Raw genomic sequence first — 27,509 nt, 5'->3', positions numbered from 1 at the left:
TTTCATCAGTGGTGCTGCCATTTTCTTCAGTCGGCTGAGCAGATGCGTCAGCCTGAGGAATTTGAACAATTGAATTCTCTGAAGATGTATGCAACTTTTCTTCGAGGAACGCTGCAAATGATTTAAGTTGATGAGAACCTAGTGATTCAGCAGCTGACATGAGTACCTATGAACAGAGTATAGTTGCGAGGAATTTGGAGAGGTCATATGCGTTCTCAGAAGGTTTTTATAAAGAACAAGTTTGAGGAATTTGACCAGATGAGTCTTGAAGAATTTCACTAAGCATTCTTTGTCTTAGGTTCCAGAGATGTATAGATCGAAAATCCACACATTTGAGGAATCTTGGAGAAAAACATAGCTTAGAGAAACGAATCAAGAACAGATGATATGTGAGGTGTTTCAGTGTGTGAAGATATGAAGAAAAATACCTTTGAGGATTTTATAGAAATCATTTGAATCAACGAGGGCAGTAAAAGTAACTTTTAATTACCCTGGACGAAGAACACGACGAACTGGAATGAGGAGATGTGAAGTTCGTCGGTGCAGATCTTCCACGCCCTAACTTGGCAGAGGAAGACAACTACGGCCGCGATGGAGTGAAGAGTTCAGCGGTCGGTGCGAGTACGATGGTGATGAGGTCGGGGCAGTGAAGCTTTTCCTCACCGGCGACGATGATGTAGCGATGGCGCTAGGGTTTGAGAAGCTCGAGCTGGAGAGAGGTCGAGCGGATTAAAGGAAGTGAGGAAGGGGAAGAGGGGTATTTATAGCCACGGTGAAAAACTGCCCGCCCAAAGAATTTGGACGAACATGCCCCTGACCCTTCTCATTCGCTTGACATGTGTCACCCACGTACTGAGAAGTGGAGATTGTGTGCGATCGTGGGTGAATGGATAAGTATATCGTTGGATGCGGAACGGTTTGAGTGGCAAACCCGAAAATTTGGATAAGATAGGTTTTAAAGTTCCGTTTGCAATTTCTTCAGCTGACAAGGACACAGTGAAGATTTTGAACGAGTTTCAAATAGAACGCACATGAAGAATTTGTGAATAGATTGGGTTGAGTATAGCATAGAGGGGAAGGGTCCGATCACATTCACTTAGCAAAAAAAAACCAACTTGAAGAAATAGCCATAAGTGAATGTTGTAGAGGACGTGAACTCATATATATATAGCCAGTGAAGAAAAACGACGGAAACAGTGAAGACAATGCAAAGTTGAAGAATTTGAACAACTGAGGAAATTCAACAAAACAAAAAAACTCAGATTGAGGATTTTCAAGTTTTGGTGGTGGCGTGACCCACCGTATAAGAATGATGATTTCAAACACCGCGTACAATTGTCGTAGGGTTCTGAGAATCAAATTCTTCGTTAATTTCTTCACATTAAGAGTGTTACTCTTCATTGATTGAAGAAAAATGTTTCTTCCTGTGTTGCACATCTAAGTCATCAATTTTGCATAAGTGTTAGGATGAGTGTCCTTTTTAAACAACATTCGAAGATTCTAAGATATTTAGCTCACACCGCAACTTGCTAAATTTCTTCTCATCCAAGGGCTTTGTGAAGATATCGGCTAGCTGTTCTTCAGTCTTCACATGCTCAATAGAAATGTCGCCCTTCAACACATGATCATGAAGAAAATGATGACGAATCTGAATGTGCTTTGTCTTCGAGTGCTGAACTGGGTTGTGAGCAATCTTGATGGCACTCTCATTGTCACAGAAGAGAGGCACATTCTTCATGTTGACGCCGTAGTCCTTGAGAGTTTTCTTCATCCATAGCAATTGAGCACAGCAAGAACCAGCGGCAATGTACTTAGCTTCAACAGTAGATAGTGATACGCAGTTCTGTTTCTTCGAGGACCAACAGACCAAAGATCGTCAGAGGAAATGACTTGCGGTCCACACAATCACCAGCATAGTCAGAGTCAGAATATCCAATGAGATCAAAAGCCGAGCCCTTGGGGTACCATAATCCAAGTGTTGGTGTGTGAGCTAGATATCGAAGAATATGCTTCATAGCCTTATGGTGTGATTCCTTCGGTGTAGCTTGAAATCGGGCACACATGCAAACACTAAGCATTATATCTGGCCTAGATGCACATAAGTACAATAAAGAACCAATCATGGAGCGGTATACCTTATGATCGAAGTTGATACCATTTTCATCAGTGCACAAATGGCCATTTGTGGGCATAGGAATTCTGACGCCTTTGCAATCTTGCATGCCGAATTTCCTCAGTAGATCCTTGAGGTATTTCTCCTGAGATATGAATATGACATTGCGTTGTTGACGAATTTGAAGACCTAAGAAGAATTTCAATTCTCCCATCATAGACATTTGATATTCTTCACTCATCATATAGGCAAATTCATCACTATAACGTTGGTCAGTACAGCCAAAGATAATATCATCAACATATATTTGGCACACAAACAATTCACCATCATAAGATTTAGTGAAAAAAGTAGGGTCGATTGAACCGGGTTTGAAGCCTTTCTTCATAAGGAATTCCTTCAAAGTATCATACCACGCCCATGGGACCTGCTTGAGGCCATAGAGGGCCTTATTGAGTCTGAAGACTTTGTCAGGATGCTTTGGATCTTCAAAACCTGGGGGTTGAGCAACATATACTTCTTCCTCAAGCTTACCATTGAGGAGTGCACTTTTCACATCCATTTGATATAGAGTGATATCATGATGGTTAGCATAAACAAGTAATATGTGAATAGCCTCAAGTCTAGCAACAGGTGCAAAAGTTTCATCGAAATCAATTCCTTCAACCTATGTGTAGCCTTGAGCTACAAGCCGTGCCTTATTCCTTACCACAAGGCCGTTTTCGTCTTTCTTGTTGCGATAGATCCATTTTGTGCCAATGATATTATGCTTATGAGGATCTGGACGTTTGACCAGTTCCCAGACGTTGTTGAGCTCGAACTGATGTAATTCTTCTTGCATGGCCTAAATCCACTCAGGCTCTAGAAATGCTTCATCTACCTTAGTGGGATCTGTGATAGAGACAAAAGCATAGTGCCCACAAAAGTTATATAAATGTGAAGCTTTTGGGCGTGTCAGAGGACCTGGTGCTTTAATGTCATTGATGATATTTTCAACTTCCACTTCTTTTGCAATGCGAGGATGAGCTGGTTGTCGCTGAGGAATTTGATCAGCATTTTCTTCAGCACCATTTTCTTCAGTATTTTCTTCAAGTGCATTAGCTCGACATTCTTCATGTTCTGGAATGAATTCTTCAGCAGATTCTTCAGTAGGAATGACATCCTCAGTAGCCTTGAACTTGATAGTTTCCTCAGGTGCTGGTTCATCTATCACAGAAGGTAGGTGCTCTCTTTGCGAGCCATTAGTTTCATCGAACCGCGCATCTACAGTTTCAACAACCTTGTGAAGAACGTTGTTGAAGACTTTGTAGGTGTGCGAGTCCTTTCCGTAACCAAGCATGAAACCTTCATGTGCTTTCGGTGCAAATTTTGAGTTGTGATGCAGATCTCTAATCCAACATTTAGCACTGAAGACTTTGAAATAACTTACATTGGGTTTCTTGTCGGTGAGGAGTTCATAGGCAGTCTTTCTGAAGAATTTGTGAAGATATACTCTGTTGATGATGTGGCATGCAGTATCAATTGCATCAATCCAGAAACGACGAGGTGTCTTGTATTCATTAAGCATAGTGCGAGCCATCTCAACAAGAGTTCTGTTCTTGCGCTCCACGACACCATTCTGCTGAGGAGTATAAGGAGCAGATAACTCATGAGTAATACCAAGTTCATCAAGATAGTCATCAAGACCAGAATTCTTGAACTCGGTTCCATTGTCACTTCTGATGTGCTTGATCTTCACACCAAACTTGGTTGAAGCCCTCGAGCAAAATCATTTGAAGACTTCCTGCACTTCATGTTTGTAAGTGACAATGTGTACCCATGTGTAACGAGAGTAATCATCAACAATAACAAAGCCATATAGAGATGCATCATTTGTAATAGCAGAATAATGATTAGGGCCAAAAAGATCCATATGAAGCAATTCAAATGGTCGAGTGGTAGTCATGATTGTCTTTGCTGGATGCTTGGCCTTGGTCATCTTTCCAGCTTCACAGGCTCCGCATAAGTGATCCTTGAGGAATTTACATTCTCAATGCCAATGACATGCTTCTTCTTCGCAAGCGTGTGCAAATTCCTCATGCCTGCATGACCAAGTCGTCAATGCCAGAGCCAGCCTTCTGAAGCTTTTGCAAGTAGGCACATGGCTGGTTGCGGTCCTGTAGAGAAATCGATAATATACAAGTCTCCTCTCCTAAAGCCTTCGAAGACTTTGGAATTCTCAGATTCCATAAGAACAACACAACAGTACTTGCCAAAGACAACAACCATATCAAGATCGCAAAGCATTGAGACAGACATGAGGTTGTATCCTAAGGACTCGACAAGCATGACTTTGTCCATGTGTCGATCCTTTGTGATCGCAACCTTACCTAGACCCAATACCTAACTTTTGCCTTTGTCGGCGAAGATGATATGCTTCAGATGCGATGGTGATAAGGGAGCATCCATCAATAGATTCTTGTCACCAGTCATGTGATTTGTACATCCACTATCGAGGACCCACTCAGTGTCTTTGGATTGATCATCCTGCAGATGAATTAGTGCAACTTACGAACTCATATACTTCATCAGTGAAGAATATGACATCAATTCATCAGATCAATTTCATCAAGCAAGAGAACAGATAGAGCAGTAAGAGGATGTGAGAAATGGAAGTTCATTTCTTCATGATTAGCCTGCGTACTTTCAAGCACTCTCAGGTCTCCACCAAATTCTTCAGACGATTATGTTCGTCTGGAGACCTGACCCTGTAGAAGAGATTAGTTCTTTTTCTTCACCACCCACATCTGAAGGGGTGGCAAAGAGTTGATCACTCTGCGAGCTCCATATGAGAAAGGTGGCATAGATGCCAACCCATTTCGTTTCACATAAGAGGGGTTAGGATAAGCATATGAATAAGCAGAGAAATTCTTCGAGGACTTATGAACATAATGATTAGAAGAATAATGCTCATATTAATAGCCCTTAGCTCTTCCCTGCGAAACAGAGTTGTTAGCACGATGATATTCATATGAGGACTTTGATCCTTTTGAGGAATTTGGTCCATATGAAGAATTTGACCTGGGGTTCCTATTCTTCACAGGTGGTGTCCTGAGGACATTCACCTGAAGACTTTCAAGGAACATTTTGGGAACCCAAATTTTCTTCATAGGAGGACCGTTCCTGCAGTTAGTACCAATATATCTAGCAAATATTTCACCATTCTAATTTTTGAACAGTTTATAGTTGTAGTCAAATGACTCATCATCAGAACGCGGAGATTCACATGCAAAGCCAGATAAGTTAGATGGATCAACTGGAGGTCCCTTTGCAGCAACCCATGAGGTTTTGGGGTACTGCTCAGGCTTCCAATATGTACCATCAGCATTGAGTTTCCTCTCAAAGGCAATACCCTCTTTCCTAGGGTTCCTGTTGAGGATCTGCTTTTTAAGCACATCACAAAGCGTCTGATGCCCTTTGAGGCTTTTGTACATGCCTGTCATGTACAATTCCTTCAGCCCTGCATCTTTAGTGATACTAGCAATGTCCTAAGATGAGGAATTAGTGATAGCAGAGGCAGGTGAAGAATTTGAAACATTAGGAGCATTTGAACATTCAGGTGAAGAATTAGCATATTCACGTTCAATGCACTTCAAGCATGGAGGAACAAATTCTTAATGAGAAGCGCTGATTTGTTGAGCAAGTAATGAATCAAGTTCCTTCTGAAGATCATCATAACTCACTCTTAGCTTTTCAAGATCTTGCTTTCTTTGAAGAAATTCATATGAAAGATTTTCATGATCAGATAAGAGAGTGTTATGATGACCTTGAAGGTTGTCAAACCTAGACTGAAGTCTCTGAAGATTTTCAGTCAAGGTTTTAGTGTGATCCATTTCTTCACCCAACATATCATCACTTTTGTCAAGCATGTTTTGAACCTTTGCAAAAGCCTTTTGTTGTTTTACAGCAATCTTAGCAAGTTTGGAGTAGCTGGGTTTGAGGTTTTCATCAGATTCATTCTCACTTGATTCAGAGGAGGGGTATTTGAGTACCTTGGCACCTTTTGCCATGAAGCAATAGGTGGGAGCGTAGTCGTCATTGTGTCCATCGGCCATGTTGGTGAAGCCATTTTCTTCAGAGTTGAAGATGGACTTGCTGACAAAAGCAGTAGCGAATGCCAAGCTCGCCACACCAGACTCAGACTCCTCAGATGCCTCCTCTTCCTCATGTTCCTCAGATTCAGCCTCAGACTCCATTTCCTTGCCAATGAATGCCCTAGCCTTCTCGGAGCTGCTCTTCTTGTAAGATGAAGACTTCGAGGATTTTGATGATGAAGATTTTGAGGATTTCTTCTTTTTCTTTACATCATCAGAACTGTAATCCTTGTATTTCTTCTTCTTTGATTCCTTTTCCCACTGAGGACAATCTTGAATGTAGTGTCTAGGTTTCTTGCATTTGTGACAAAGCCTCTTCTTATAGTCACTGGATGAGGAATCATTGCTCCTTGAGGATTTTCCAAAGCGACCACGTCTTGAGAACTTCTGTAATTTCTTCACGAGCAGTGCTAGCTCATGGCTCAGTTCTTCAGGATCACCAAGGCTGCTACCAGAGTCTTCATCTTCAGAGTCAGACACTGCCTTGGCCTTCAGGAAACGTGATTTGTCATAGCTCGAACCGTAGAGATCTCTCTTCTCAGCAAGCTGGAACTCATGAGTATTTAGCCTCTCGAGGATATCAGTGGGATCAAGTGACTTGTAATCAGCATGTTCTTATATCATCAATGCTAGAGTATCAAATGAGGAATCAAGCGATCTCAGCAATTTCTTCACCACCTCATGGTCGGTGATGTCAGTGGCACCAAGTGATTGAAGCTCATTTGAGATGTCAGTGAGGCGATCGAAGGTTTGTTGAACATTTTCATTGTCGAGTCTTTTGAAGCGGTTGAAGAGATTGCGAAGAACATCAACTCGAGAGTCACGCTGTGTTGAGACTCCTTCATTGACCTTGGACAGCCTATCCCAGATAAGTATAGCAGTTTCCAATGCACTCACTCTTCCATACTGTCCTTTTCTCAGATGGCCACATATGATATTCTTCGCTTGCGAGTCGAGTTGCTTGAATCTCTTCACATCAGCAGCATTCAAAGAAGGTGTGACTGAGGGAACACCATTTTCCACAACATACCAGAGATCGTTATCAATTGCCTCAACATGCATTCGCATCTTATTCTTCCAGTAGGGGTAGTCCGTCCCATCGAAGGTAGGACAACCAGCAGAGACCTTGATCATACCTGCGGTCGACATAACTAAAACTCCAGGCGGTTAAACCAAAATCACACAAAAAAGGGAGTACCTTGCTCTGATACCAATTGAAAGTGCGTTATATCGACTAGAGGGGGGTGAATAGGCGATTTTTATGAATTCTTCACTGAGGAATTTGTAGGTGAGGAAATTACTTAGTGAAGAACTACTAGCAGCGGAATAAGTACTCAAAAGTAAACATAACAGAGCACAAGCATAGTCATCATGATGAAATGAAGACAAACACAGAGTACAGAAAGCGAAAACACAGGATAACACAGGATGAAGACAAACTGACTAAAGAAATTGAACTGAGGAAATTGAGAAAGTCTTCAGCCAAAGTCTTCAAACACAGATACGAACAAGCACTCAACACAGTTATTAGGAAATAAAAGAGTTGAGGAATTAGAACCAGTGAGCTTGGTGAAGACAATGATTTGGTAGACCAGTTCCAACTGCTGTCTTAGTTGTACATTTGGTTGGAGCGGCTAGGTATTTAAACCTGAGGACACACAGTCCCGGACACACAGTCCTCACCGTATTCTCCTTGAGCTAAGGTCACACAGACCTCATCCAATCACTTTTGGTAAGTCTTCAGGTGACTTTCAAACCTTCACAGACTTGGTCACTCGGTGATCCACAATTCCTCTTGGATGCTCTAGACCTTGACACCTAACCGTCTGGAAGAAGCACAGTCTTCGAAGGTAACAAGTGTCGGATCCACGCAGGATCAATCTCTTCAGTGATGCTCAATCACTTGGTGTTGTTAAGTGTTTGGGTTTGGGTTTTCCTCACTTGATGATTTTCGCTCAAAGTCCTTGGAGGATGGGATGCTCTCAAATGACAAGTGTCAGTTTCTCTCAGAGCAGCCAACCAGCTAGTGGTTGTAGGGGCGGCTATTTATAGCCTAGGGAGCAGCCCGACATGATAAGACATAAATGCCCTTCAATAATATGACCGTTAGGTGGGTAGATATTTTGGGACAGCCGGCACAAGGCACAGCAATGGTTGGAAATTCGAGTAGCAAAATCCTCATGGCTATCATGTTCCTCACTGTGTTGGCAATCAGCACTGGCGAATTCCTGACTCCTCAGTCAGAACAAATTCCTCAAAGACCAGAAGAACTTCGTCTTTGTCAGTGAAGAATATGACTGAATTGTATGATATTTCCAATGGCTTCACTCGAAGGGATTGGTAGGTGTAGGATTTTGAGTTGAGCATCACATGGAAATTTTTCCTTAGTATTTCCTCGACCCCCTTTAACAGTATGGTGTTTCCTATGAATCAAGAAATTGAAAATGAAACTACGAAAACGAAAGTCTTCACGCTTCATGTTCCTCGGATGAATACCAAGTCTTCAGGATTGCACCAATTTCTTCACTTTCAAAGTCTTCAGAAATTCTTCAGAAATCCAAAGTCTTCAATCGAAGAACTTCATTTTTAGGGGTCGGCTTTCTCTGTAAATATCAAACTCCTCATAGACTGATAGACCTATGTACACTCATAAACACATTAGTCCCTTAACCTATAAGTCTTCAATACACCAAAATCACTAAGGGGCACTAGATGCACTTACAGTGACCGCCCGCGATGCCGATCTGCCCCATGCTTGTCCCGCAACGGGAGCTACTCACGCTGGCACAACGCTTGTGCTCGGGTCCATCCCTGCAATGCTGACAAATCTGAGCGGTCGAGCTCTGGCACGCAGCATGCCCGCGCACGTCACCTCACCAGACCCTTACTGCCTTCATCTTCTTGCGGAGCCACAAGTGGCAGACAGGCAATCGTAGTGGCAATTTGTGTCCCTCCTCGTGCTAACCTGTAGGAACCTCCTGAGGGCAACAGCAGGCGGTACCGCGGTCTCCCTCTTCTCCCATGCAATTCGCTTGCGCGTTACAAGGGGGCTACTGAGCATCATGACTCAGCAGCTCTTACTAGCTTTCCAGCCCTCACCCCCCGTCCTTGACCACGGCACCTCGACCTGGAATACCAGCGGCGGCTGAGCTCGCTCGAGGGCTGGGACCTAAGGACATAGAGCACATAGAAGAGCATGGAGAAGAGGGGGAGGCTCGCACAGGGCCAACCTAGTTACACTATGGCCTTCGACGCGCAAGCCTGGTGCTGCACAAGGAGTCAACTCTGGACTGCCAAGATAAGTTTCGCACCCGGGTCGCCTGAGCGCTATGGCATAAGATTTCCACCTCTCGCAGCCCAGCTGCGGTGACGTCGCCTCCCTTTCCCACCTTTAGATAGCTGCTTGCACGCTAAAGGGGACCTCTTGAGCATCGCGCCTTAGGAGCTCTTACTGGACCTCGGGCCGCTCACCTCCTGGCCTTCACCACGACATCGTGACCTGGCATACCAGCGATGGCTGCAGCCTGCCTGGGGACCGGGACCTGTCGGCGTAGAGCACCAAGCTGCCGCGGGGTTGGAAAGGGAAGACCGAACCAAAACAGGACATGTGTTCGCAAATTTTCATAATGAGGGTAATATCAACAAAAGACATTACAGACCCTTTACACGCCCCCATGGGGTCCATCTCGATTCCTCGCAGGGAACAAAAGAAGGGAGTTTCTAGGGGGCCTATCTACACACGCCAGTGCGGCCCATGCCATCATCAACAGTGGGCCACGGGAGGCCGGCGCGAACCCCATCCAGATCAGCGACGGCGGCTGTCGGATGCTGCGGCCTTGCTCCGTGTGCGGCGACAGCTCGGGGGCACGAAGCTGTCGTCGCTCGTCTCCGGGGTCTCGTAGGGCTTAGGAGAGTCACTGTACTCCCAAGCGCCACCGCTACCGTTGGAGGTGCTGCTGGCGAAGCCAGCGGCAGGCTCGGCGTTGGCCGCTGCGCCGTCCCAACGACCCCCTTCAGGACAGCACTCCAGGCGGTGGCTTTCCTCGTCGAAGACCTTGAGGAACATCGTGGAGGCACCATCATACTCAAAATGGATGGCGAGGGCACCTTCCACACGGCAGACTCGAGCAACCTCGCCCCAGCCACGGGTCATGAAGATCTTGCCTGGGGAGACGGCTTCAACCTCCGCTCCATTTGCCGATGCGTCGCAGTCGACGTGCTGCAGCCAAAGCTCGAGGGGGCCTCTCGCGACATCTCGACGGAGAAGAACCATGGAAAGCGAATCCAAGTGTGCGGAGGCATCGCCGCCCACATCACGAGTTCCAGCGAGGAGTCCGCGGCGTGGGCTCCTGGGGCGACGGCGTGCGTCACCACGGCGCGACGACCATGGCCACGGCGTGGGCGGCATCACTCGCCGCCTCTCCATCCAGAGCCCTCGGCTTGGGCATAAAGAGGCAATGGATACCCACGAGGTGGCCGCTCGCACCAAGGCCTCGACACCTCCGGCCTCACGACTACGTCGCGGCGGTGGGCCAGCCTCTTGTTCGGCGGAAGTGGCCCGGGCTTGTTGCGCGGTTTTTTCCCTTCTCTACGGCCAAGGACCTCCGTATCAGCGCCATGAGTGTCGCTGCTAGCGATGAAGCAAGGGAGAAGAAGAGAGCGGAGCAGGAAGGGATGAGCGATGGGGGATCCGCCCACTCCTCATTTATGGCGGGAGAAGGCCAACCGGCGATCCCCATGATCAAAGGCAATGATGATTTTTCTCTGCATGCAGTAGGGACTCGTCAAGTCGGGAAGTTGCCGAGACAGCATGGGGAAGCGGAGACGCCCACGTCCCATCAATCTCCATGCGTCAACCGAGGCCGCAAGCTATTGGGGCCCGTGGCACTTCGCACTTGCCCCTTGGCTTCGCCTCGAAGCCAAGTCCGAGCGTGCCTTGGGCCCAGAGGCTACTGTCGGCGTCCTGGGAAAGGGGGTCCCCAGACTTGCCTGCCTGCGGCCCACGGCATGGCTCCGTCAGCGGCCCCGTACAACTTCAGTTTAGGAAAAAGGTCATGATCTCGTACCTCAGGTGGTGGTGCAGCCCTACCGTTGCGATGATATACCTGAGGATAACCTGGTTGCGGTGGTGGTGGTTGCACGTAGTTCTGATTTTGATCAACCTCATCCTCGTAATGGTCCTCCACCTCTGTAGTAGCAGCAGGAGCTACAGAAGCATCAACAGCGGCGTCAGAATTTTGCCCAGGGTCAATAGGAACGCGTTGTGCTCGTCCCACTTGATTTGGAAGGCGACATTGTTGTTGTTGTTGTTGTAGAGGTGCGTTAGGTGCAGCCGGTGGTGGTGGTGGAAGACACGCGAGCAATTCATTAAACTTGTTATCGAGCTTTGTTTCGAACGTATTCTCCATGCCATCTATCTTCTCCATGGCCTCTTCAAATATGTTTAGCACATCTTGCACCTGTCCACTCATCATTTGCTGAAATTTATCATATAACTCCTTATTCGTCATGTTCTCCCAGTCAGTCTTGTCGGCTTGTGATCCTGCCATGGTTAGCAGCAATAGAAACATACAAGAATATGATCCTACACACTAATAACAAGAGGTGGTGGTTGGTGTCACAAATCCGTCAAGCAAATCTCAAATTCTTACCAGTTCTTACCCAGCAACAGGTGGTGATCGGCAACCGTCGTAGTCAAAACTCTCAAAGATTGGATAGAGCGATTACCAGGGAGAGTCAAACGCACGACGTAGATGTATGTGGAGCTGGGAAGGCTTATAATATGGCAGCAAAAAGGGTGAGCAATCATCAATTCAGAGATGCAAAGTTGAATAAACGCTCAACGATGGTACTGTACTGGTCCTAGGCTAGACCGTGCTAGAGATGCGAGCCTAGAACACTAAAAAAATCACGACGCTGCACGTAAACAAGGGAGGAGCATGCTCTGAATTTTTTATCATTTTTCCACTTTTTTGGACTTTTTCCTCTTTTTTTTGCTCCGCAACAATTGTTTTTTCAAAAAAGTCTACAAGTGGTCTAAAAACTGCCTAGCCAGAATTTTCCAGACTTAGTTTTTTTTGAGTTTGGAACTATTTTTCTACTGCGGGTAGCACGAAAGTTGGAGAGTACGACTTGGTCACGACTCGAAGTATCACGTGATATGGAAACCGAAAACAAAGCAACAAATACTGGACTCAAACTAGGACTGGTGGCGGAGATGAATCTGGTGGAAACTCGGACGGGTGGCGGATATATGTAGGGCAGTGGACTAGTGGCGAATCTGTGATGGAGCTGGACTCAGATTATCGTGATGGCGGTGGATATGTGGTATATGGCAGCGGTGATGATGATGGTGATATATGGAAGTGGTGATGACGATGGTGGTATATGGCAGTGGGGACAATGATGGTGGTACATGGCAGCGGTGACGATGATGATGCAGTGGCGGCATGACAACCTGTGAACAGAACTCGAAACTCTAAAGGACTAGACACTAAGACCAACAACTAGACACGATGATGCAACCGCAAATTCAACAATGTAAAACCCTAAAAATAGTATGCAAAGGCTCAGATTGGTTCGGATATGATGAACTAACCCTAATTTATTTTGGCTTTTTCGTGGACTGTAGGTATGAAGAACAGACTCGATCTAAACTATGAACAACTGTAAAATCTCACCGAGCACCCTGGAAATCTGATACCACTTGATAGAGGCAAAGGTGTTCCGTCCTTCTATGAGATGGTGGCTATCATTTTGGAGGAAGTTGAAAGTGCGTTATATCGACTAGAGGGGGGGTGAATAGGTGATTTTTATGAAAGTCTTCAAAACGTGGAAGTTTCGAAGACAAACGATAGAAATAAACCTATTACCATGCAGCAGAAGGTAGACTACACTAGGCAAGCCATAGTCAAGTATTCAAGTGAGAGCACAATGACTAATAGCAGCAATGCAGTAAGGATCAGATAGGAAGATATTATGAAGCCAAACAGAACACGCAGTCACTTAGTGAAGACAAAAGATAGTGCAATCATACAATGACTTCACAAGGAGTAACAGTAAGTAGAGGGACGGGAAGGATGAAACCAGTGACTCGTTGAAGACAATGATTTGTTGGACCAGTTCCAGTTGCTGTGACAACTGTACGTCTGGTTAGGGCGGCTAGGTATTTAAACCTGAGGACACACAGTCCCGGACACCCGGTCCTGAACACGCAGCTCAGGACACCCAGTCCTCACCGTATTCCCCTTGAGCTAAGGTCACACAGACCTCGCCCAATCACTCTGGTAAGTCTTCAAGGTAGACTCCCAAACCTTCACAGACTTCGTTCACCGGTGATCCACAATGTCTCTTGGATGCTCAGAACGCGATGCCTAACCGGCTGGAGGATGCACAGTCCTCAAGTGTAATAAGTCTTCAGATCACACAGACACAAAGACTTAAGTGATGCCTAATTCTCTTTGGCTCTGGGTGGTTAGGGCTTTATCCTCGCAAGGAATTCTCTCTCAAAGGCTTCGAGGTGGGTTGCTCTCAAACGACAAAAGCCGTACACTAACTCTGAGCAGCCAACCGTTTATGGTTGTAGGGGGTGGGATATTTATAGCCACTAGGCAACCCGACCTGATTTATCCGAAATGACCCTGGGTCACTAAGGAACTGACACGTGTTCCAACGGTCAGATTTCAAACTCACACGGCAACTTTACTTGGGCTACAAGCAAAGCTGACTTGTCCGACTCTGGACAAGATTCGCTCTCATAGTCTTCACTCGAAGACATAGGTTTTGTTTAAGCATCACTTCAGTCATTCTGAATGGTTCTCTTGGACCCCACTTAACAGTACGGTGGTTCCTATGACTCAACAAGGAAGAGGAAAAAGAGCTACGAAAGATCTAAGTCTTCGAGCTCCATAGGCTTCATGCGATGTTTTCTCTTGTCATAGTCTTCAATGTGAATATCTTCATATACCACCTTTGACATCAATGTCTTCATACATTTTTAGGGGTCATCTCTGGTAAGAAAACCGAATCAATGAGGGACTTCTACCTGTGTTATCCTGCAATTCTCACAAACACATTAGTCCCTCAACTAGGTTTGTCGTCAATACTCCAAAACCAACTAGGGGTGGCACTAGATGCACTTACAATCTCCCCCTTTTTGGTGATTGATGACAAACTAGTTAAAGTTTTCAACGGGGAATATAATCTGTGAAATTGTAAAGGATAAGGAATTGTCTTCATAAGTTGCAAGGGCTCCCCCTGAAGATGTGCATATAAGTAATTTTCTTTTGGAATGCAAATGCACATGGCACGTTGTGCTTGTGGAGATCCTCTTCAACTTATGATGACAATCCACTATGCATGTGAAGGTATGTGAAGATAATGACATGCATAATGGAAAATGGACGTCTGCAAAATGATCTAAGTGCAGAATTTATCGTCGCACATGCGGAATTTATCATCGCATAACAAAATGGCAAATAGGTAGCAGACGACCATCGAGTTTAAGTGTTACAACTCAAAGAACCAAATGTATCAAAACGAGAGTTGTAAACACGAAGCAAAATATAAAGCACCCGCCCATATAGACCCGCTTGAAGACTATCAAACTCATATGCTTCTCCCCCTTTTGTCAGTAAGGACCAAAAAGGTTTGAAGACATAGAGCATCTATTCGTTCCCATGAAGAGTAGGTGAAGCAGCAGGGTCGTTGGTGGTGTTTGGCGGTGCAGAGGAGCTTGGAGCAGAGTCGAAGCGTGCTGAAGGAGGTGGCGGTGAAGTAGCATCGTCTTCATCCTCGACCACTCTGGCATTCACAGTTGCAGCAGAGGAAGAGAACTCAGAGTCTTCAAGAGATGGAGTTCGTCGCAGCACTGCCCTTCGAGGAGGTGTGGAGTCAAACTTGAAGCGCTCAGAGAAGCCATCCTCTTGAAGATCATCTTCAGAACACATCAGCGTCAGCCCTTTCCATGTGCGGCGAGAGGTTTCATGGGCAACAAAAGCATTCTTGGTGGCAAGATTGCGAATGCGATTAACATCCACCAAGAGGCTTTGCATTTGACGCTTCAGCCAGTCATGATGCCTATCCTGTTTCTGATGAAGAGCCACAAGAAGCTCTCGGTCATTGAGAACACGAGTGCGCTTCTTGGGTCATGGAGCAGTTGTACTGTCAGTGGCTTCAGTGAGAGCAGGATGCGGTGCACGTGTAGTGCCAGCCAAAGGATACACACGAGCGACTGCTTCAACTCCTTCAATGTTCTGAGAAAAACTCTGATGCTCTGCATTCTGAAGACTTAGAGGTTCCTTGGCAGGCTCAGGATAGATGGCTTCAATAGACATATCCACATCAGGCAGAAAAATCCGATGATTGCGAGCAAATGGCTGATATGAGATAGTAGAGTGAAGTTTGATCAACCGCATGACCCATGGGGCATAAAACTTCAAGCCAAACAGATCAGAGCCTGATGCAGCAAGTTGGCGAATGAAGAAGTCCTGTGCATTGAAGCATTTTCCATGAAGAATATAGAAGACCAAAGTCTTCATTGCACCTTCCAGCTTGGCATGTGGAGAGTGCCCTTTGATGGGCCAGAGAGTTCGCCTTATGATGTGATAAATACCTTGGCAGATACTCTAGGTCTTCAACAAAGAACTCTTTGGGATGCAGCATCTTGGGGTAATGGCTTCATCATACTGAGCATTTGACTCATGTTAGGTTCAGGCCTCTAAAAGATGCTCTCCACAGCTTCACTATGAAGTTGACAGCCAGATTCGTAGAGATCGCCGGGAGTGGGCAGACCAGTGAGCTCAATGATGTCAAAGGCTTTGGCTTCGTGATGAACGTTTCCTGTCATCCACTCCAGGACCCAAGTCTTCGGATCTCTATTATACCCGTGGATGTGAAGTGTGGCATAGAATTGGAGCAGTAACTCTTCATTCCAATGCTCTTGGTCAGTGACGAATGGCAGCAATCCAACTTCTTTGAAGCAATCCAGAGCTTCTTCCAGACAGGGCAGACCAGCTATTGCTTCAATGTCAAGACGCTTGTGTGGGAAGATGCGACCTTGATTGTATAGAATGCAGGAGTAATAGCTTCGCTGCGGATAGCTCCAGAACCGATCAGATGATATTCTTTCCCTTGAGTAGGGGTTCCTGGAGCTATTGAAGAATGTGTTGTCTGCTCTGAAGCCATTGATATTGAAGGATCCAAGTGCTGATGCAGGACCTGGGAACCTGGGCAATCTTGGGATTGGCTTCTGTACCTGAGGCTTGTGCTCAACATGATAGTCGAACTGGGGACCGGCAGCAGGTGCAGGAACAGAAGCAGTGGGATCAGTGGCTTCGCTGACTTCTGGTGCTTTTGTGGGTGAGGGCTCCGCATTAGCTTCAGCCACGACTGCGTCAGTGGCTTCAGTGGTGTTGGTGGTGGCAACCTCAAGATTTTCAACCTCCACTTGACGAGCTGGAGGGTCAGTCACAATCATGTAATCCTCGAGAATAGCTTCTTGGTGGGACGGGGGAGTAGGAGCTTCTGGGGTTTCTTCTTCATCGGCTGATGCAGCCGGAATGTCTTCAGCAGCTTTAGCTTCAGACTCAGAGACTGGAGGCCTTGGTCCTTTGTGAAGCCTGCGTAACGCTGACGACGCCTGTGGAGTTGGTGTTGGCTGGGCCTCAAAGTCTTCTTCCTCTTGTGAACGATCAGCCCATGAAGCATCCTGAGCAATTGGCGTCAGAGGACGACCAATGCTGATGAGTTCGCTGTGCTCGAGCTGAGGAAGGACTGCACCATCTTCTACATGGTCATGGTGACCAATATCTTCAGCAGCGATGGGATCAGCTGCTGGAAAGTCTTTAGCTTCATGAGCCTCTGTGAAAGCAGGCCCATGGATTGTCAGTTGGCGTTCAGCATCAGGACAAACCATGGAAATGGGTTCAACAATCAAAGGCTCTATGGGAGCAGCCCGTTCTTTCTTGGTCTTCCTCTTCTTCTTGGAGGGGGCAGTAGGAGAGGCTTCAGGATGTTTCCTCTTCCTGGCTGCAGCCTCAGCAGTCCTTGTCTTCTTCAGCTCTGAAGCGGTTGACCAGGCTTTTGGCTTCGAGCCAGTCATGCTGGTTGGGAAGACAATGGGATCTGCTTCCTGCCTTGGTGCGTCGGGTTCAGCCGTAGCGGGCTTCTTCTTCTTCTTTGCAGCCATCCTGGGGTCGATGCCAGGACGCCCAAGGGCCTTGCGCTTCTCAGCCTCATTGTAGGCTTGTACACACCTGTCAGCCAGAACCTTCATGCGCTCACGAGAACCCTGAGCTTCTGCACGTTTCGTGAGAAAGGCTTCCTTGAGCTCGTGCAGCATAATCTTGAAGTTCTTCACTTCTTGCGCGCTGAGCTTGGCCATATGCTTCTTGAACTGAGATTTCTCAAAGTCAATATTCTGCTTCAGTTCAACAACGCGTTGGGCGATAGCTAACTCTGAAGCAATGGCGCCATGGAAGGCGACACTGAGGCCAATGGGAAGTTGCAGATCGTCGAAGCTGATGTTGGGCGTGTCAAACCATTCATCAATGAAGTTGTGGATGATGGCCACGTCAAAGAGAGGCAGATTATTGAAGATTTATGCTTCTTCTTTGCTCTTGATGAGTTGCTCAAGAGCGTCATCTGCAAGATCTTCATCACTTGACAGATCAATGGCATCATTGCGCAGAATGGCCGCAGCTGTTAGCTCTTGGCCGGTGTGTGGCAGAGGCATCTTGACCTTCTAGGGCTTGGAGATGCGTGACAAATCTTCAGACTGCACACTGTCTTCAGGAGGTGCAGTTGCCAGTGGCTTCGCCCATGAGATTTTTGGTGCAGCGGCAGGCTTTGAAGCTTTTGGCTGCTTCAGCTTCTTTGGCTTTGGCGCTGCAGGCGCTTCATCTGATTCAGCGTCATCTACAGGCTCATTCACGGTTGTCCCTTGAACCAAGATATGAGTGATGAAACCTTCAAGGTTGTAGAAAGGACCGACGACATTGGGTTCTGCATCACGTGTGCCGTCAGCCCTTGGAGCAGAAGGACCAGGGTTGAAGTCTAGTCCCAATGTCTTCTTGTTCTGCTTTGCTGAGTTCTGGGCAAACTGGAAGTTGCGCTTGAACAGAATGTCGTCATGACACCATAGCAGTGACGATGGGTCAGCATCTGCAGGCTGTGGTCCACGGACCATGCAGGATAGAAGCCTTGTTCAATGGCTTCATCTCTGGTCCTGGGTTAAAGATTTTTGTAGAGGATGTCTCCCCATGGTCGCTTGATGGCATTCTTTTCAGCATATTCCTTGGTCACAAATCTGTACTTGAACCACTGTTCTGCCCAATAGCGTCGAATCCATTGGATTCGTGTCTTGTGCTGATTGTAATCCTCTTCAGGATCTGTCTTGTACAACTCTGAGAGGTCATCGGGCAGATCTCTTGATGTTTCTCCTCGACGCTTTCTGCCACCCTTCCTTGCAGATTTCTCTGAAGCCATGAATTTTAAACTGAAAGGCTTCAATACGTTCAAAGGCTTCAAAGGTTTTCGCTTGCTGGACAAATAGGAACTGGCTTCGGGAGAATTTATATGATGTTGTAAGAATTTTGCAAATGAATGCAGACTATGAGAACCAAGGGATTCTCCCACGGACATGTACCTGTGACAGCATTAAGGTGCGAGGGAAGGGGAAGAGGTCATATGCATTCTTAGAAGATTTTGAAGATAAATCAGTTTAGAAGACATTGACCTCATCGTGCGAAGACATTCACTCATAGATAACGAGTTGGTTCCAGATTTGTACGAATCCAGAGATCAGTACAAGTGAGGAATCTAACTACTTTGTGAAGCATAAGTGAATATACTAGGCATGTTATGAGATGCAGTGTGAAAGAGATCCAACTTGTGTGAATAGAAATTGCTTGTGGTAGAAAGTGACAAAGCTATAGGATCAACGGGGCCGTAAAAAGGAAGTTTTATTTACCACACGAGGAACCGCTAGACGGAGTGGAAGAGGAGGCCGAGCAGTTCGATCTTCCGTGCCCTAACTTGGCAACGGAGGACACCTACGGCGACGGCGGAGAGGACGATGTCCGCGGTTGGCGTGAAGACGGCGTCGGAGAGGTTGCGGGAGCGAAGCGCTTCGTCGCCGGCGTCGTCGAGGGCTAGCGGTGGCGCTAGGGTTCGTGCGAGAGTGGAAGAAGAGATAATGACTGTGGTGAGGCGTGTATTTATAGGTACAGGGGCGGCACTACATTATTACACAGGTGCCCCTGGCGATTCACATCTGATGGGCACGTGGCCGTCATGCAGCATATCGAGGGTTGTTCCACGTCCCACGCACGCCTGGATTGTCGGGTGGTCGTTCCCACTTCTCCGGGTTTCAGGTGAAGGAATGAGCATTGAAAACGGACTTAATGTTTGTCTCTGTATCTTCTGCTGACAAGGACGTAGAGAAGACATTCGACAGTTTCAATAGAATGCATATGATTTGGAGAGATAGAGTTTGAGATAGAAAGCATAGAGAGGTTAGGGTCCGATCACATTCACTTAGTTCAAAAGATTCAACAAGAATACATAGCTATAAGTGAATGTTGTAGAGGACAGAACACTAGTATATATATATATATAATCAACATAGTGATGACAATCATGAAGACATGTTGAGATTGAAGTCAAACCAAATGTGAAGACATAGCTAATGTAACACCATGAGTGAAGCACTTCAAACAGAAAGTTTGGTGGCGGCGTTACCCACCGTATAGGAAGTATTAGACCCAGACACGGCGCACAATTATCGTGGCGCTCCGAAGTCAAATTCCACATTAATGTATTCACACTTAAAATGTATGTCTTCATTGATTGAAGATATACTTTTCTTCGTGTGTTGCACATCTAAGTCATCAATATGCATAAGTGTTAGGATGTGTGCCTAATCACAGGACATTTGAGGATTCCAAGATATTTAGCTCACACCGTAACTTGCAAAATCTCTTCTCATCCAAGGGCTTGGTGAAGATATCTGCCAATTGCTCTTCAGTGTTGACGTGTATGATATCAATATCTTCCTTCACAACATGATCTCTGAGAAAGTGATGACGAATTTCAATGTGCTTTGTCTTCGAGTGCTGAACTGGGTTGTTGGCAATCTTGATGGCGCTTTCGTTGTCGCGGTAGAGTGGCACTTGCTTCAGATGAATGCCATAGTCCTTGAGCGTTTGCTTCATCCACAGAAGCTGAGCGCAGCAAGATCCAGCAGCAATGTATTCAGATTCAGCACTAGAGAGAGATACACAATTCTTCTTCTTTGAAGACCAACATACAAGTGATCGTCCCAAAAAATGACATGTGCCTGATGTAGGCTTGCGATCCACCTTGTCACCAGCATAATCAGCATCCGAGAATCCAACCAGATCAAACTCTGAGCCCTTTGGATACCATAATCCTAGAGTTGGGGTGTGAGCCAAATATCGAAGAATTCGCTTCACAGCTAAGTGATGCGACTCCTTTGGTGCCGCTTGAAATCGAGCACACATGCAAACACTAAGCATAATATCTGGCCTAGATGCACATAGATAAAGCAATGAACCAATCATGGAGCGGTATACCTTTTGATCGAACTCTTTACCATTGTTGTCAGGACCCAGATGATGCTTGGCTGGCATTGGCGTCGTGAAGCCTTTGCAGTCTTGCATACCAAACTTCTTCAGGCAATCTTTGAGATACTTTTCTTGAGATATGAAGATGTCGTTGTGTTGCTGTCGTATTTGAAGACCGAGGAAGAACTTCATCTCTCCCATCATGGACATCTGATATTGCTCTTGCATCATATATCCAAACTCTTCACTGTACTTCTGATTGGTGCAGCCGAAGATAATGTCATCCACATATATTTGGCACACAAACAGTTCACCATCATATGTCTTCGTGAAGAGAGTGGGGTCTAGGGAACCAGGTATGAAGCCTTTGCTCTTCAGGAAATATTTGAGTGTGTCATACCAGGCCCGAGGGGCTTGTTTGAGGCCATACAGTGCCTTGTTGAGCTTGTATACCATGTCAGGATGTTTTGGATCTTCAAAGCCAGGCGGTTGTGCAACATACACCTCTTCTTCAATTTTGCCATTGAGAAAGGCACTCTTCACATCCATTTGATATAGAAGTATGTTATGATGATTTGCATAGGCCAGCAGTATGCGTATGGCTTCAAGTCTAGCCACAGGAGCAAATGTTTCATCGAAGTCAATGCCTTCCACTTGAGTATATCCTTGAGCAACGAGGCGAGCTTTGTTTCTGACAACTTGACCATGCTCATCTTGCTTGTTGCGGTATATCCATTTGGTGCCTATTATGTTGTGCTTCCGAGGATCAGGACGCTTAACCAGTTCCCATACATTGTTCAGCTCAAACTGTTGAAGCTCTTCTTGCATAGCTTGAATCCATTCAGGTTCCATGAAGGCTTCTTCAACTTTCTTGGGTTCTGTTATTGAGACGAATGCGAAGTGACCACAAAAATTTGCTAGCTGAGTTGCCCTTGATCGAGTGAGTGGGCCTGGTGCATTGATGCTATCAATTATTCTCTCAATCTGCACTTCACTGGCAACACGAGGATGTACAGGACGAAGATTTTGCTCTTGCTGATCATTGTCGTTGTTAGAGGGATTGTCTTCAGGCTGAGCATTGTCTTTAGGTTGATCAGGTGCGGAGATGATGAGTTCCTCTTCAGGTTGAGCTTCAGAGGGCATGATTTCTCCAGTTCCCATTAGCTTGATTGATTCGCTGGATGGAACTTCATCTAGCACATTTGGCAGGTGTTCTCTTTGTGAACCGTTAGTCTCATCAAATCGCACATCCACTGTTTCAACCACTTTATAATGAAAGAGATTGAAGACTCTGTAGGAGTGCGAATCCTTTCCATATCCAAGCATAAAACCCTCATGTGCTTTTGGTGCAAATTTTGAAGTGTGATGTGGATCCTTGATCCAGCACCTGGCGCCAAATACTCTGAAGTAGCTGACATTTGGCTTCTTGCCAGTAAGGAGCTCATAAGATGTCTTGTTCAGAATCTTGTGAAGATAAACACGATTGATTGTATGGCATGCAGTATCAATGGCTTCAGGCCAGAATTTTCTTGGGGTCTTGTATTCATCTAGCATCGTTCTGGCCATCTCAATGAGTGTTCTTTTCTTGCGTTCGACGACGCCATTCTGCTGTGGCGTGTACGGGGCTGAGAATTCATGTGTGATGCCCAAGGTATCAAGATATGTATCCAGGCCAGTGTTCTTGAATTCAGTGCCATTGTCACTTGTGATGTGCTTTATCTTGGCGCCATAATTGTTCTTTGCTCGATTGGCGAAGTGTCTGAAGACATCCTGCACTTCAGTCTTGTAGAGGATTATGTGCACCCAAGTATATCTAGAATAATCATCAACAATAACAAAGCCATAGAGGCAAGCAGTAGTAGTAAGAGTTGAGTAATGAGTGGGACCGAAAAGATCCATGTGGAGCAGTTCGAAGGGTCGAGTGGTTGTCATGATTATCTTCGAGGGATGTTTGGCCCTCGTCATCTTCCCTGCTTCACAGGCACCGCATAAGTGATCTTTCTTGAACTTGACACCCTCGATGCCTATGACATGATTCTTCTTTGCAAGGGTGTGGAGGTTCCTCATGCCGGCATGCCCTAGCCTCCGATGCTAGAGCCAGCATTCTGAAGCCTTTGCTAAAAGACATACGGCAAGTTGTGGTCCTGCTGAGAAATCTACCACGTACAAGTCATCTTTCCGATACCCTTCAAACACTAGAGACTTGTCAGATTCCATTAGAACAAGGCAGCGATATTTTCCAAATATTACGATCATGTTCAAATCGCAAAGCATTGAGACAGACATTAAGTTGAAGCCAAGGGATTCAACAAGCATGACTTTATCCATGTGTTGATCCTTTGAGATTGCAACTCTACCTAGACCCAATACCTTACTTTTACCAGTGTCAGCAAATGTGATGTGACTCTTGTCGGATGGACGTAAGGTTGAGTCAGAAGGCTTCTTTTGCCAGTCATGTGATTGGTACACCCACTATCAATAATCCATTCTGAAGACACTGGTGTCGTACCCTACAGTGCAGTTAGGGGGATAGGCTTCACGAAGAGAATTGTGAAGCAAAAACATTTGACGAACCAGTGGGTTATGAAAGCTTAGATCCAGATTAGGACTGATAGGGAGAGTAGCAAGAGATTCAGGAATGAAGTACATAGTAAGACCATTCGGGCATTTGATCTTGCGCCCTACAAGATGTTTAAGGTCCCCAGCAATAGCGTCAGACGATTTTGGTTTTCTGCTGGAGACCTTTCCCTGCAAAAGAGAGTTAAGCTTTCTTAGCCACCCACATCTTCAAGGGTGGCTTAGAAGCAATAAGTCTAAGTGCAGCGTCTGAGAATTTTGGCTTTGGAGCCCTAGCAAAAAGTCTTGCAGGCGGACAATAGTACTCATAAGAATACGCAGAATAGTTCTTGGTCTTATGAACATGGCGGTTTGATGAACCGCGCTCATATTGATAGGCCTGAGTATGGTTTCCCTGCAAAACATTTGCGTTAGTGTGACTCAAGTGAGTCCTTTGTCTGTATGAAGCCTTTGGACCGTATGAAGCCTGTGGTCTGAGGTTTGTCTTCTTCACGTGTGGTGTCATGATGACATTCACAGGAAGATTCTCCAGACACTTTTTCGGAACCCAGATCTTCTTCATAGGCGGTCCATTCCTGCAGTTAGTACCAATGTACCTGGCAAACACTTCACCTTTCTGACTCTTAAACAGTTTATAGTTTGCATCAAAGGATTCATCAATGACAACGGGGTTAGCACAAGTGAATCCAGATAGATTGGATGGATCTGCTGAAGGTTCCTTTGCAGCAACCCATGTGGTTTTGGGGTACCGCTCAGGTTTCCAGTAAGAGCCATCAGCATTCATTTTCCTTACGAACCCAACACCCACTTTCCTAGGGTTTCGGTTCAGGATCTATCTTTTGAGGACATCACATAGTGTCTGATGCCCTTTGAGACTTTTGTACATCCCTGTTTCAAGCAATGTCTTCAACCTAGCATTCTCATCAGCAATAGCAGTGGTATCCTCAGTGGAGGGGTTAGTTCCCACATCAACAGTTGAAGATATTGCAACAGTAGCAGCAGTAGAACATTCAGCAACAGAAGTAGCATTTTCATGCTCAATGCATTTAAGACATGGTGGTTCAAATCCTTCCTGAGCGGAACTGATCTGTTTGGCGCGATGTGACTCATTTTCTTTTTGAAGATCTTCATGAGCCGCTCTCAATTTCTCAAGGTCTTGCTTCCTTTGAAGATAATCATAGGAAAGCTTTTCATGAGTTGTTGAGAGTGTTTCATGACTACTTTCAAGTTCCTCATACTTAACGTGAAGATTTTTTATGTCTTCAATTAAGGACTCAGATCGAGTCATTTCTGCGCCTAACAGATCATCGCTTTTGTCTAACAGTTTTTGAATATGTTCCATGGCTTTCTGTTGTTCAGTTGCAATTTTAGCAAGTGTTTTGTAGCTGGGTTTTGAACCACAATCAGAGTCATCGTCACTTGATATTTGATAGTGAGTAGTGCGTGAGTTTACCTTGGCATCGTGTGCCATGAAGCAGTAGGTAGGAGCAGAGTAGTCCTTGTCATTTGCATCGGTGTCGGTGCTGAAGTAATTGTCTTCAGTGTTGAAGATGGACTTGGCAACGTATGTTGTAGCCAGACTTGCAACGCCAGAATCGGACTCCTCCTCAGACTCCACCTCCGCCTCCTCAGAAGTGGACTCCTCCTCTGAATCCATTTCCTTGCCAACAAACGCACGTGCCTTGCCAGATGAGCTCTTCTTGTGTGATGAAGACTTTGAGGAAGACTTGGAAGAAGACTTTGCGTATTTCTTCTTCTTCTTGTCGTCAGAGTCATATTCCTTGCTCTTCTTCTTCTTCTTTCTGTTCTCATTGTCCCACTGCGGACACTCAGAGATGAAGTGGCCAGTTTTCTTGCACTTGTGGCATGTTTTCTTCTTGTAGTCATGAGCAGAAGCTTCATCATTCCTTGAGCTTGATCGTGAAGACTTTCTAAAGCCTTTCTTCTAGGTGAATTTTTGGAACTTCTTCACAAGCATAGCAAGTTCCTTTCCAATGTCTTCAGGATCATCAGAACTGCTGTCAGATTCTTCTTCAGATAAGGAGACAGCTTTTGCCTTTAAGGCACGAGTTCGCCCATAGTTTGGACCGTAGATATCTCTTTTCTCAGAAAGCTGAAACTCCTGTGTGTTGAGCCTCTCAAGTATGTCGGACGGATCGAGTGTCTTGAAGTCAGGTCGTTCTTGAATCATCAGGGCTAGGGTGTCAAACGAACTGTCAAGTGATCTCAGTAGTGTCTTGACGACTTCATGCTTGGTGATCTCAGTAGCGCCGAGGGCTTGAAGCTCATTTGTGATGTCAGTGAGTCGATCAAATGTGAGCTGGACATTCTCATTGTCATTTCGCTTGAAGTGGTTGAAGAGGTTGCGAAGGACACTAATTCTCTGATCTCTCTGGGTTGAGACGCCTTCGTTGACCTTGGAGAGCCAGTCCCAGACCAGCTTAGATGTTACCAAAGCACTCACATGGCCATATTGTCCTTTGGTCAGATGACCACAGATGATATTCTTGGCGGTAGAGTCCAGTTGAACGAACTTCTTGACGTTAGCAGAAGTGACACCTTCTCCAGCCTTGGGAACGCCTTTCTTGATGACATACCATAGGTCGACGTCAATGGCTTCAAGATGCATGCGCATCTTATTCTTCCAGTAGGGATATTCAGTTCCATCGAAGACGGGGCACGCAGCGGAGACTTTGATTATCCCTGCAGTCGACATAGCTAAAACTCCAGGTGGATAAACCGAATCACACAGAACAAGGGAGTACCTCGCTCTGATACCAATTAAAAGTGCGTTATATCGACTAGAGGGGGGGTGAATAGGCAATTTTTATGAAAGTCTTCAAAACATGGAAGTTTCGAAGACAAACGATAGAAATAAACCTATTACCATGCAGCAGAAGGTAGACTACACTAGGCAAGCCATAGTCAAGTATTCAAGTGAGAGCACAATGACTAATAGCAGCAATGCAGTAAGGATCAGATAGAAAGATATTATGAAGCCAAACAGAACACGCAGTCACTTAGTGAAGACAAAAGATAGTGCAATCATACAATGACTTCACAAGGAGTAACAGTAAGTAGAGGGACGGGAAGGGTGAAACCAGTGACTCGTTGAAGACAATGATTTGTTGGACCAGTTCCAGTTGCTGTGACAACTGTACGTCTGGTTAGGGCGGCTAGGTATTTAAACCTGAGGACACACAGTCCCGGACACCCAGTCCTGAACACGCAGCTCAGGACACCCAGTCCTCACCGTATTCCCCTTGAGCTAAGGTCACACAGACCTCGCCCAATCACTCTGGTAAGTCTTCAAGGTAGACTCCCAAACCTTCACAGACTTCGTTCACCGGCGATCCACAATGTCTCTTGGATGCTCAGAACGCGGCGCCTAACCGGCTGGAGGATGCACAGTCCTCAAGTGTAATAAGTCTTCAGATCACACAGACACAAAGACTTAAGTGATGCCTAATTCTCTTTGGCTCTGGGTGGTTAGGGCTTTATCCTCTCAAGGAATTCTCTCTCAAAGGCTTCGAGGTGGGTTGCTCTCAAACGACAAAAGCCGTACACTAACTCTGAGCAGCCAACCGTTTATGGTTGTAGGGGGTGGGCTATTTATAGCCACTAGGCAACCCGACCTGATTTGTCCGAAATGACTCTGGGTCACTAAGGAACTGACACGTGTTCCAACGGTCAAATTTCAAACTCACACGGTAACTTTACTTGGGCTACAAGCAAAGCTGACTTGTCCGACTCTGGACAAGATTCGCTCTCATAGTCTTCACTCGAAGACATAGGTTTTGTTTAAGCATCACTTCAGTCATTTTGAATGGTTCTCTTGGACCCCACTTAACAGTACGGTGGTTCCTATGACTCAACAAGGAAGAGGAAAAAGAGCTACGAAAGATCTAAGTCTTCGAGCTCCATAGGCTTCATGCGATGTTTTCTCTTGTCATAGTCTTCAATGTGAATATCTTCATATACCACCTTTGACATCAATGTCTTCATACATTTTTAGGGGTCATCTCTGGTAAGAAAACCGAATCAATGAGGGACTTCTACCTGTGTTATCCTGCAATTCTCACAAACACATTAGTCCCTCAA

The 27,509-nt window shown here is 45.8% G+C and overlaps 1 pseudogene; it reads right to left on the bottom strand.

The window, feature by feature from the left end:
- Window positions 1-4,634: 4,634 nt before the first annotated feature.
- Window positions 4,635-7,395, bottom strand: LOC147970865 (uncharacterized; annotated as a pseudogene).
- Window positions 7,396-27,509: the final 20,114 nt, after the last annotated feature.

Source organism: Triticum urartu, chromosome 5A (assembly GCF_056163025.1).
Source record: "Triticum urartu cultivar PI428250 chromosome 5A, HENAU_Tu73, whole genome shotgun sequence".
Taxonomy (NCBI): Eukaryota; Viridiplantae; Streptophyta; class Magnoliopsida; order Poales; family Poaceae; genus Triticum; species Triticum urartu.
This window is presented reverse-complemented; position numbering and strand designations above follow the sequence as displayed.